General features: G+C 55.3%; 1 long non-coding RNA gene across 1 annotated transcript; it reads right to left on the bottom strand.

Moving 5' to 3' along the window:
* Positions 1-6,392: 6,392 nt before the first annotated feature.
* LOC128832999 (uncharacterized) lies at positions 6,393-8,109 on the bottom strand. Its single transcript, XR_008444094.1, has 2 exons — positions 7,988-8,109; positions 6,393-6,602 (listed from the first exon to the last, which is right to left on the bottom strand). It is a non-coding gene; the product is annotated as an uncharacterized LOC128832999 (long non-coding RNA).
* Between the last annotated feature and the right edge of the window lie 778 nt (positions 8,110-8,887).

Genomic DNA, 8,887 nt, shown 5'->3' with positions numbered 1-8,887 from the left:
GCTCCTGGTCAGGGCCCCTGCCCAACTCTGCGATGACTGCCTTTCAGTTAGACCTTGTGCCTCTTTTTTGTATCCGTTGTCCTATTTCGGCCCTGATCCTGCATGTGCTTCGTTTTCCCATGAAAAAAGAACAGGAGTACTTGTGGCACCTTAGAGACTAACAAATTTATTAGAGCATAAGCTTTCGTGGGCTACAGCCCACTTCTTCGGATGCACGAAAGCTTATGCTCTAATAAATTTGTTAGTCTCTAAGGTACCACAAGTACTCCTGTTCTTTTTGCGGATACAGACTAACACGGCTGCTACTCTGAAACCTGTCATTTTCCCATGAGTGAGTAGTCCCCTAGGCATCTGCAGGATCAGGGCCTTAGATTGTAAGATCCTTGGGGGAGGGTGTCACGAAGTGTGGGGGGACACAAGGCCCTGCACCCCCGGCTTCCTGCGATTCACCATGACTCTCAGCCAGCCAGTAAAGCAGAAGGTTTATTTAGATGACAGGAACACAGTCCAAGACAGGTCTTGCAGGCACAGACAACAGGACCGCCCCCCCAATTAGGTCCCTCTTGAGGTCCCAGGGGCACCACAGCCCCATTGTGGGGTCAGAGCCCCGTCTGGGCTCCCCTCCATTACAACAGCCAGCTCCTGAAACTCTCCCTCTCCCCAGCGTCTCCTCTCCCAGCCTTTGTTCAGTTTCCCGGGCCAAGGTGTCACCTGGCCTCTAACCCCTTCCTGGGTTCTCACGTTACATGCTCAGGTATCTTCCCTCAAGGCCAGTCTCCCATCCCCCAATGCAGCCAAACTCCCCTGCAACCTTCCCAGGCCAACACTCCCCACTCAACATTCAAAGACCACATTAAGAACAGTCCCAGTTCGTCACAGAGGGCCTCTCTTTTTGTGCCATGTTTGTACAGCACCCAGTACAATGGAGTTCTCATCTACGATTGCCCCCCCCAGGAGCTAGTGTGAACCAGTGATTTGCTGTATCATTTCTATGAGTGATCTTTGGGCTGCAGCTCATTGGTGAGCTGTTTCCCGAGACCATTCTGCAGACAACGACCGAGCTGTTTTTGTTGGACAGGTGCTTTGTTTCTCTTTCCTGATTGGTTGAACATCGCTCTTAGGAACCATTTACTGGTGCAAAAGCTTGTGATTACACATTGGAAACTGGCTTATTGCAAATATCCAGAAATAGTTGTTAAAATTCAGAGTTTCCAAGATGTTCCTTGGCTAGAAACGTCCCGAAAAGTGATCCCAAAGAGGGAATGAATGCACTTGGACAAACGTTAGTGGGAAATAATAATAATGTCCTGCTCTTATATAGCATCAGTAACTTACAGCACTTCTTCCATGTATATTTTCTCACACACCCCTGTAGGGCAGGACTCTTGTCCCCTTTGTACAGATGGGGAACTGCGGCACAGATATCTAAGTGACTTGCCCGTGGTCACACAGGAAGTCTGTGGCGGAGCATGGAATTGACTCCAAGTCATAGACTAGTGCCTCAACCACTGGACCGTCCTTCCTGGATGTGCTTAATTTGCAAGCCGGTTTGCAATTCCTTTCAATCTGCTGCATCGGTCAGCCCACTGAATTCTTCGTCTACTCCTAAGTCCCCACTTTGTGACTAGTATAACAGAGGGCAGCTAAGGTTTCTGGCCCTGATCCTGTAACTGGATCCTGTCTGTAGGGCTCACGACACCTGTAGAGAGGATCAGTTGACGCAAAAAAGGGCATATTCCTTAACGCTGTGGGCTGGGATCCCTGCTGTGCAGACAGAGCCGCCAGGCAGAATGAACCGGAGAACTCAGAGTAAGCAACGTTCTGCAGCGGCTGCTTTACGCCTTGTCGCCCGCTATCCCAGTGGCACCACTGCCATCAGATTGGTGTAACCCCTGTAACAATATCAGTTTGAATTGTACTGAAACACCACGTAGACAGGTTTAAGAGGTGGCTGGCATTATACTCAGGGAGGTGCACTTCAAACTCCTTTGTATAACCCTCCACTTAGTATAATAAGATCCTGCTGCTTGACTAATAAGTCACTAATGGTTTGGTTACTTTCATTGCTGCTTTCTCCTCTGGGTGACACAGAGACCATCTATTAATGTCTGACAAGAGTGTATATCACAAGTGATTAGCCTTTGTCCCGACTTCCCCAACCAAACGCCCCCAAAACTGCCCACCTGAAAAACCGGAGTTGTGGCAATCAGTGGCCCAGCTGCTGGGCTTTGCTGGTTATGTTGCAATCGGGGCTATTAGCTGTTTTATGGCTTTGATAAGGCCCAAAGATAAAGTCGAAAACCTGCTCTGGCCACCTCCCATGCTGAAAGATGGTTTGGATGGCAAATGAGCTCTTTGCAATCTCCATTTCCCAGAGCTCTGTGTTCTCGTCTTCGCTGACAACCATAGGGCCTTTTTCTGAATGGATCGAGCTCCTCGCCAAGGGGGAAAGTCTTTCCAGACCATGGGCTTGTTTATAGACGCCACTGTTGTGTCTAATTATCTTTAATATGTTTGTAAAGCTCGAGACAGGCTGACCTGTGGTGCCAGAACCTGCCCAGGAGTGGATTTTCTCCCCACTTCCCGTTTATGCTGTCTCCAGGTTGGCTTATTTCAAGGGTGTTTTTGGAAGAGACCAATCTGTGTTAATTACAATATTTAGCGACCACCCGAGAGGGGTCAGGGCTTTGCAGGGCGCTTCTTGCAAATAACATGTAGCCAGATATTTATAATTAAACCATTCGTCAGTTTCTGCTTGGCTTGGAGCCAACACCCACTCTGCCTGTGTGTCACTCACACACTCACACCCAGGCTGTGCCTCCTTTTCAGTAGCTGACCCAGACCCGGTTTTTTAGTCCCATCAGCCTTGTTTTAAAGAGGCAAATCCCTGTTTTGTGTGGAGGATTTGGTGCTTTAATGCAAACCCAGCACTGTGAGTCACCGTGGACAGGAGAATTACAGCTTTTGTTTTCAAAGGGAGCCGTGTTTACAGAGCCTGTCCCAGCTCCTTTTCCATCTGGTGGGTTGAAATGAAGCTTGCCAGGGATTGCTAAGAGGACTGAGGACAGCCCTGCCCCATCCACCACCACAGGACCCCTCCATGCAAGGGGCACAGAGAGCACTGCCTGGTGATGTGGAGGAGGGGCTGCCCGGCACTGCCCACCCTCCCAGCAGCTTGGAGGAGCAGAGTAGGCCACGCCAGCACAGCCCCGGCTGGAGGAGGCTGGGAGGTGTGACTGACCCCACTCCAGCCCCGCTCACAGAGCAGGGCCCAGAGCCAGGCCCTGACTCAGGGAGTGTGGGCTGGAGTTGTGAGGTCAGATGGCTGTTCGGCCAGTGAGCGGGGGCGAGATCCTGGTTTCCCGCCCTTGTGGCCTGCCAGACGGTGGCTTTGGCAGGCCAGGTGCTGTGGTCAATCTGGAGGCCGACGTGACGCCCAGCTGCCACCCCCGCCTTCCCTCTCCTGGCAAGTCACTGCCTTGGGAGCACACATCTCTGACCAACCACCCCCCCCCCCACCTCAAGGCTCCATGCAACCTGGGAGGACCCCCGGCCCGGGCAGTGCCATCAGCAGCAGCCTGTCCCAGCTCAGGGCACCCACTGATCTCAGCCCCCCATCCCGCTGAGGGGCGGCCAGGAGCTCACACAGAGCAGGGGATCCTGAGAGAAGCCCATGGGGGGGGAAGGGAGGGCTGTTCTGTGCATCAGGAATATTATTAACTCAGCTTTGCATTGGGCTTCTTAAAATCCCTGTGTGTGAGAGAGCTCTTTCGGGGCACGGCTGGATGAGATGCCCAGGGGCAGGTGCTGAGCACAAATGCATCAGGAAGCATTTGTCCTCAGATTTCACCCTCCGAGGATGGCGTCCCTGGCAGAGTGTGGGATTCTGCAAAGAGTTATTAGGCAGGACGTGGAGACAGCAATGGGCAGGCAGCTGGGTGGGTTGCCCAGGCATTCCAGGGGTCTGCCTGGTATGGGGCCAAGGGCGCTGTCCCCGAAAAGGGGATGGGGATGGGCACTGGCAGAGGAGGGGGGAGGGGGATGAGGACACTGGCAAGGAAGGGGTGGGGGTGGGCACTGGCAGAATTATGGGGTGGGGGAGGGCCCTGGCAGGGGACAGGGGCACAGGGGCATGGTCAGAGGGGGAGGCTGGGGGCACTGGCAGGAGGCAGCGTGGGGCAGAGCCCTGCACCATCCCCTGCGCCCCTTGCCCCCAGACTGGCTCAGCCTGGCCCACGGCTGCAGCCCATCGAGGAGGCGGGACCCTTCCCTAATCCCTCAGGATCCCTGTCCTCACCCATCTGCCCCTTTGCCCTCCAGGCCGACTGGTGGGGGGACAGCTCCCAGCTTGGGCTGGGGAGGGTGCTTCACCTGGGCGAGGCCTAGGAGAGCAGCTGGGGCGGTCAGGGACACTTGGGTCACCTGGGACAAGGGTGTGGGGCAGGGATTGCTCAAGCATCTGCCTCTCCTTCCGCTCAGACCCAGGATCCTTGCCCCGGCCCCTTCCCTCCCCTCACAGGGTGCAGGGCGCAGGGGGCAGGGGTTGATCATTTACTTACAGGAAGCACGGTTCACCAGACAGAGTGGGGGGCTGAGAGCCAGGACTCTTAGGTTCCTTTCCTGACTTGGGGAGGGGAACCTTGTGAGCTAGAGCTGGGGAGGCTGGGAGCCAGGACTCCTGGGTTCTGTCCCCAGCTCTGGGAGGGAAGTGGGGTTAGAGTGGGGGAGCTGGGAGCCAGGACTCCTGGGTTCTGTCCCCAGCGTAGCCACTGGTGCAGTGAATGGCTGTGGGGAGTTCCCTCCTTTCTCTCTGTCCTGGTTTAACCCACACCCTGTGGACAGTAGGGTTACCATACGTCCGGATTTTCCCGGACATGTCTGGCTTTTTGGGCTCCAAATCCCCGTCCGGGGAGAAATCCCAAAAAGCCGGACATGTCCGGGAAAATCGGGACATGCGGTGCCGGGCCGGGGGCTCAGGGACTCGGGGGCCGGGCCGGCAGTGCCGGGCCGGGCCAGGGGCTCGGGGGCCAGGCCGGCGGTGCCGGGCCGGGCCAGGCCGGGGGCTCGGGGGCCGGGCCGGCGGTGCCAGCCTGGGCCGCGCCTCCTCCCCCCACATCCCCCTTACCTGCTTCAGGCTTCCCGCGACTCAAATGTTCGCGGGAAGCAGAGAAGGGGGCGGAGTTGGGGCGTGGGCGGGGCTGGGGGCGGGGCCGGGCCCCCGTGGAGTGTCCTCCTTTCGGAGGCACTAAATATGGTAACCCTAGTGGACAGGCCCTTCCTGGTAAGGACATGGGAGCCCCACAGGGCAGTCTGCTGGGCGTGGGGTGAGGGCGCTGTGCCCAGGCAGTCAGTGCTGGCCCCGACACCAGGCCACCACATGGGGGCCTGTGCTGCAGGCGGTGAGTTTGGATGAGATCTGAGCCACCCAGGCCATGGCATCTCCCTCCGGTCTGTCTCAGCCAGGCTGTCTCGCTGCCTGTTTGGGCCGGAAAGCCCATCTCCCATGCCTCCATTTCACCTCCCTAAATGCCCCCCTGCAGGATCAGTTCCATGCAGGCCCCTCTTTCCCCTCCTGTGTGCCTGCTGAACAGCTGCTGTTCCTCACCCCAGAGGCAGCTGCATTTCTGGGCTGGCTGGGGCACTCTCTAGATGTGCAAAGTCAAGGGCTCCCTGGCTCTGAACCGCTGGGGGGACGTGCCCCATGGGGGGCCCAGCCCACTGGCTCCTGACTGTCTGTTGCTAAGCCCTGAGCAGAACCTGGCAGTTCCATCAGCCTGTGCCTGAGTGATCTCTGCCACTTCGATTGCACATGCAGTCCCGGCACCACCTGGCCCCAGCGGGTAAGGGAGGAATAAATCTTTCGGCGTGACGGCTCAGATAACACCCTGTAAACGCCCAGCACTCATGACCCACCTGGCCTTGGAGATGGGGCTGGGCGGGGAGATGATCAACCACCCAGCCCAGGGGACTGCCACCCTGCCCTCCTGGGCATTGCACTGCCAGTGCTGGCAGAGATTTGTGATCATCTCCTTCGCCGCCTGCACTGCACAGGCCAGATCCCAGCCTGAAATAATTCCTGTCTGAACTCGATGCACCGAGACCGTAAAGGGAGGGGGCCCTTTCTAACAGTTGGTTCCACTTAAGGGTCATTAAGAGACAATGCCAGAGCCTTGGGCAGGTCTCAAACCAGTTTGCACAGGGTGGGTCAGGCTGGGAGAACCAGACCAAGATGCCTTCCGAGGCTCTGAGATGGCTCCCATCTGAACCACTGTGCAGATAAATTGATTGCACTCCAGGAGCGAGTGAATGTTAACTGGTTTCATAGCAATGGGATTTAGGTATAGCCAGTCAAAGGACTTGCTGGCTCGCTCCAGCCACAAACGCCTATATGGTATGGTGCAAAGTAGTTTTAATACTCTCCCGCTTGGAAGTGGATTTGGGTTTGGTTTTGTGAACCAGTTTCTTTGTGCTTCTTTCTCTGAAGTTCCCAGGAAATGAGGCGGTTTCCCAGAAGTTGACCCCTGAGACCATGTGAGAGTGGAAAACCTTATTTTGGTGGAGCAGATTTAAAGTCAAACTGCATCCTTGTCACCATTTTTACCCTGGAAAAACGAAAGGAAGCATCAGGGCTATAAGGGTTTTGACATTCCCAGTAGAACGTTTGTTGACAAAATGTCCCTTGTTGGGATTTAAGCAGAGAACAGCACCCTGTTTCAGAGATGGGGTGGAGGAGGCCAGATCTTTTATTGGACCAGCAGCTGCTGCTGGGGAGAGAGACCAGCCTTGGAGCTGCAGAGCTTGTCTTCAGGACAGCTCGGCTCGCAAATTCCTCTCTCTCCCCAGCTGAAGTTGGTCCAATAGCAGATATGACCTCACTCACCCTTTCTCGCTAATATCCCGGGACCCACATGGCTGCAACAACACTGCGCAGAACAGCAGATATCCCGCTTCAGCGCATTCATTTCCTGCGCACTGAGGTGCAACAAAAACCTTCCTTTCACAGCCAAAGGGAGGCAAACCATTGATGCGCCGCATCAGGAAGAGCTAGTTGGTATTTAACAAGACCCTGGTTTCACACTGCACCTTGTGATGTTTTTGGAGACGTTGCTACATTTGGGTCTCTTCAGAAGCTGTTGATTTGGGTTTTTTTTTTAACTAAAACAAACCCCAAACGCCCATCCCTGGTGCTACTTGCCAGAGGAACGAGGAGTGTAATGTGTTATACAAGAGGTGCTATTGCAGGATGGGATGGGGAATAAGCCGTATGGGTACAAGGCTTCTTTCTGCCTGTGCCTACCCTAGGTGTAGCCATTACAAACATTGAATCTATCTCCCCTTGTAAGTATTCTCACACTTCTTATCAGCCTGTCTGTACTGGGCTATCTTGATTATCACTTCAAAAGTTTTTTTTCACTTACTTAATTGGCCTCTCAGAGTTGGTAAGACAACTCCCACCTGTTTATGCTCTCTGTATGTGTGTATATATATCTCCTCAATATATGTTCCATTCTATATGCATCCGAAGAAGTGGGCTGTAGCCCACGAAAGCTTATGCTCTAATAAATTTGTTAGTCTCTAAGGTGCCACAAGTACTCCTGTTCTTTTTGTAACCCCTAGGTCCTTTTCAGCAGCACTGCTGCCTAGCCATTCAGTCCCTAGTCTGTAGCAGTGCATGGGATTCTTCCGTCCTAAGTGCAGGACTCTGCACTTGTCCTTGTTGAACCTTATCAGATTTCTTTTGGCCCAATCCTCTAATTTGTCTAGGTCCCTCTGGACCCTATCCCTACCCTCCAGCGTATCTACCACTCTTCCCAGTTTAGTGTCATCTGCAAACTTGCTGAGGGTGCAGTCCACGCCATCCTCCAGATCATCAATGAAGATATTGAACAAAACCGGCCCCAGGACCGATCCTTGGGGCACTCTGCTTGATACCGGCTGCCAACTAGACATGGAGCCTGCGGGCAGGGATCTTTGAAGGGCTCAGTACCCAGGATTAGGGCCACGTCCTGCAACGAACCGAGTGCAGTCGGGTGCCAGCGGGGGGCTGGATTCCTTGAATCTGGCGCTATCTCGGCCCTGCGGGTTCGGGGCGTAAGACTTGCAGCAGCAGCTTCCCTGGGCTCCTTTGCAGGAACAAAATCCAAATTCAAACTCAAGGCCAAGAGATGTGTGGGAGGGGGGCAGGGAGGGGAGGTTTTGAACCATGTGTGACAATGAACACAGCCCCCTCCCCCCAGCTTCCCAGATGGGGCTGTGGGGACTTGCTCGAGGAAGCAGTCTGAGCTCCCTGGGGGGCCCCTCCATGGTACCCAGACGGGGCTGGGATCTGGCCGTCTTGTCTGATGGCAGTGGGTGAATGGGCCCAAGCTGGGCACTGCCCCACAGGTCAATGGCTGGCAGGGTGGGCATGTTTGCTCCAGGTTAGCGCCCAAGCGGCTGTGCTGGGCCGATCACACAGGAGACATGTAAGTCATGTGGGTGCAGCATGATCACACCTGCCCCAGGTGGGATGGGAACGTGCCCAGGTACCAGGCAAAGAGGGACCGGTGCCAATGTCTGGGGGGGGGTGAGGCACTACCCTGGGCAACTCCCTTGAGCCGGGCAGGCTGGAGTCACCTGTTGCGTCTGACCGCCCAGACACCCACTGGTGGGCATGCTGATCTACCCTGGCAGGTGCACAAATCTGCCCCTCAGAAACCTCCAGAGGAGCAGGCTGCTCACAGAGTCTCCCTGTCCCCCACACACAAGAAGAGGTGTCACCCTCCCCAATCCACACCCAAAGAGCCATGGATCCGCACCTGGGGAGGGGGAAGGGCTGGGTGGTGGGGATATAGTGCGGGCATTCTCCTGTGCTGTGACAGCCCCTGATGTGTGGGCGCTACGCAGG

This window comes from Malaclemys terrapin, chromosome 2, assembly GCF_027887155.1.
Source record: "Malaclemys terrapin pileata isolate rMalTer1 chromosome 2, rMalTer1.hap1, whole genome shotgun sequence".
NCBI classification, from domain to species: domain Eukaryota; kingdom Metazoa; phylum Chordata; order Testudines; family Emydidae; genus Malaclemys; species Malaclemys terrapin.
The sequence above is the reverse complement of the archived record's forward strand: the minus strand, read 5'-3'. Positions and strand labels throughout refer to the sequence as shown.